The sequence below is a fragment of the Alosa sapidissima genome, chromosome 7 (assembly GCF_018492685.1).
Source record: "Alosa sapidissima isolate fAloSap1 chromosome 7, fAloSap1.pri, whole genome shotgun sequence".
NCBI classification, from domain to species: Eukaryota; Metazoa; Chordata; class Actinopteri; order Clupeiformes; family Clupeidae; genus Alosa; species Alosa sapidissima.
Window position 1 is genome coordinate 15,552,445 of NC_055963.1, and position 3,602 is coordinate 15,556,046.

General features: G+C 45.3%; 1 long non-coding RNA gene across 1 annotated transcript; it reads right to left on the minus strand.

The window, feature by feature from the left end:
• Positions 1 to 534: 534 nt before the first annotated feature.
• Positions 535 to 2,409, minus strand: LOC121714051. Its single transcript, XR_006033014.1, has 2 exons — positions 2,189 to 2,409; positions 535 to 1,179 (listed from the first exon to the last, which is right to left on the minus strand). It is a non-coding gene; the product is annotated as an uncharacterized LOC121714051 (long non-coding RNA).
• Positions 2,410 to 3,602: the final 1,193 nt, after the last annotated feature.

Genomic DNA, 3,602 nt, shown 5'->3' on the forward strand with positions numbered 1-3,602 from the left:
TTTAAAGGGGTTTGATGTTTTCAGAAAGAGCATGTCAGCTGAAGGGGCAACAGGCTAAACCGTCAGTTGAAGATCTGTTACTTTTCATGTCAATTCTTTATTTAAAAACACACAGACAGTAAAAGCTTACAGCAAGAGGGGTCGGTTAGACTGACTTCAAACAGGCAAATCAACAAACTCCAAATCTCCCTTTCCCTGCCAGTCTCTGTTTCCGGGAATTGATCTCACTTTATTATGTGCGGCTGGGGAGTAATGGCGTTAAGCTTTAAGTATCCACACTGAATAGGATTTTCTGCATGGGTGTTTGAAAGTAAGGCAGGTAGGGGGAGCACCTTAAACCTTAAAGTTGTTCTGCATTTATGTGGGGGCACCCTGGCATATATTGGATAATTAGTGGCAGCAGGGCTGGGAAATGAAAGCAGGAACAAACAGGGAAATATGCTCCCTGCAGGAGGCAAAAAGAAATTGTCTTTGACGTGAGGCATGTATACACACACGCACACGCACAAACACACATTGAGGATGCATTATGAATACAATACATTTGTAGTATGTTTATTGGAGAGGTTAAGGCAAGAACTTAGAGCTCAGACACAATGCATAAGGGGGGTGAGCTTTCTGTGGCAGGGGGTCCCTGGTTTTCTTGGATGAACTTTAGAAGACCCCAGGGTGAACCATTGCCTCTCACCACCTGGCATTTGGAGTGAGTTGGGAGGGGGCGGACTGCGTCAAACGGAGCAAAGTAACACGCTTCTTGACGATGTGTGGAAATGGTGTCACTCTCTGAGCAGAGGCATGGGGTAGATGGTGAAAGGGTGAGCACATTACGTTAGCCCTAACTCTGTTGATGGAAGCTAACAGCTAACATTACCACATTGTAATTCTGCAAGAATTAAAGAATGCCCATTGGTGGAAGGGAGAACTTGGCCCCCTGTACTGAGTACTGGAAGTGAACATTTAATATGAATAAATCAAGAAGTCCTGTAACAATCCCTGCATGAGGTGGACCTGGATGGCCATGGCTGAGGTCAAAAAGGTGGTAGAGTCCCATGCGTTTTAAACTTCACCCCACTGAAATCTGATATGACAAACGACAGACTCCGGTGGAATGAAGGAGAAAATTCATGGGTGCGTGCATGTCTTCCTTTGGCGTGTCTGATGGTGCTCGATGTGTCCAGCCTGGTCACAGACAGACAGATAAGGCATTGGAGGTGAGACAGTGTAACAGGACAGAGACCGAAACATCCCCACCCTTCTATTCAGTCTTTCATAAACACTGATGCAATCTAAACTACTAAGGAAATCACAGTAAAGTAAAGCAAGCTAGTGCCACACACACACACACACACAGACATACACACACACACAAGTATGCATTTGCATTTGACTTGAAACCCTGCCTCCCTGTGGAGGTGGATTGCCCCCCCCCCCCCACCCTCCCAGCGCAGGACAAGAGCAGTCATGTTCCCCTAAATGCCTGTGGGCTGGCAAGGCGCTGGAGCCCGATCACTGGCTCTGACGTCGGTACAAAGACACTTCTGCTCCACAGCCTACCACTACCTTGCTCTGAAACCCAACACTCCAATGATTCACCCCCCCATCCCCCTCCTCACACACACACACACACACACACACACACACACACACACACCTCTCCTGCCACTCCTACTCTTTAGCTTTTAAGCAGGGTGTGTTTGATACCAACCCCCCCCCTTTTCAAAGTTATGCCTTTCTTTTTTTTCTTCGCGCCCTTTCTTTCTACCCTTCACTCTCTGCCTCTACCTTTTTCAGCCTTTTCTTTCTTTCTGTAGCACACACACACACACACACACACATAAAAACACGATCGCAGTTAAAATCACACCAAAGAACATGGTGTGCAGCTTTTAGATGATTCTTTTTCAGTCCAATTGTGCCTTGGGACTGACCTGTGCCTCTCCGCTAAAAGGTGTTTTCCGATGAAGAGTGATCGGCCCTTAGTGCTGACAGTCATTATACGGTCAGTTCAGAAACATATCTGCTGGCCGTGAGAGTTTTCACAAATTGTTCCGAGCTCAGCTTGTCAAAGCTGGCAGCATGTGACAAAGACAATGCACTTTTTGCTCACTTTGCTCACGTTGCCTACTCTTGCAAAAAAGATCTTTCACACTCACTCACTCACTCACCTCAGCAACAGTTTCACACTCACCTTTTGCTCATGTTAGATCCACACCTCGGTCCATGCAGTCACTAAACAAAACCGTTCACAAGTACTTCAGATGTCCTCTGTCATCACATCTACTTTTTGCAGAAACTGATGCAAAAACAACTTGAAATCAAAATAAAAGAAATAAAGCAAGTTAACCGGCAAGAGGACCACAAAGGTTGTTGCTTGAGGAATGTGAACTCAGAACAACAATGTAGACCCTATGCTAGTCTCACTTTATCTACCCTACCTGGCTCAGGTAGCGGCATTTTAGCTCCTGGCCTGGGCCAATCAGAGTGGGCTCTTTTGCTAGCCACTCCCTAGCTGTCATGCAGATGGGCCGCACCCAACAGACCTGCATTGTCTCGTAGATGAGACGCTGCTGTAAAAGCCTTGTCACCGCACGTCTCTGGGGAGAAAACTTTACCCAGGCTGTGAATCTGTAGATAATATTGAAGCATTCTCTCTTGAATTACTGACCTTTCTTTCTACACATGCACATAACATCACTATACAATAACATATGTGCATAAATTAACGCATAAATGAAGTACTACTACTGTGTTTTTAACTTTAGCAACATTGTGGTTACTGAGCACCGTTTCAGCACCTTTTTACATCACTGGGATACGTCCAGAGGCACTTTATTAAGAGCACTTACACATACTGTGTGCAGACATTAGAATAATTAGAATGATTGCTGTGTTCATCCATATTATTAGTGTGTGAAGACAGTTTTATCCATCCTCTTGACACATCTTAATTATTCATTTCCACAGATAAAGATGAATAACTGATTGGGCCATATGCAGTTTTTCTGCTGAAACATTCATAATTTATACGATTCGAATGGCTTTGGCAGGCGCTGCCAGTCTTTTCTGCCCATAAATAGTCTTACCTAACTCTGCTGCTCACCTTACAGAGAGAAGCTCTCCGCCCCCTCAACACTGAGGAGCAGCGACTAGTCTAAACATGAGCAGCTACACCCAACCCTCAACCCTCCTGTTGATCTCACACTGCAGCCCAGCTCCAGGCCAGGACAATGGCCTTATGGGTAGACACGGAGGAGGTGGGGGGAGGGGGAGAACACACACACACACCTTCATCCATCTTCCTCCTGGAATGTAGAGTGCTTTTGTACGCCTAGCATCACCCAGACATCTACTCTGAATAGTTTCATATAATCTCAGGAATGTATGAGTATATGAGTTTGAGAATGTCTATAGTTTGCTGAGAGGTTGTTTTCACATGAGATTGTGGGCAGCGTAACTTACATAAACTTTATCTAGAGGAGGCCCTGGCCAAATGGTGACTGTCTACTGATACATCTAGTAAGGATCAGAAATTATGTGAGTTTTCCATGTCCCTCCTTGTGTAGTGTATATTGTCTGTGTGTGTGTGTGTGTGTGAGTAAGTG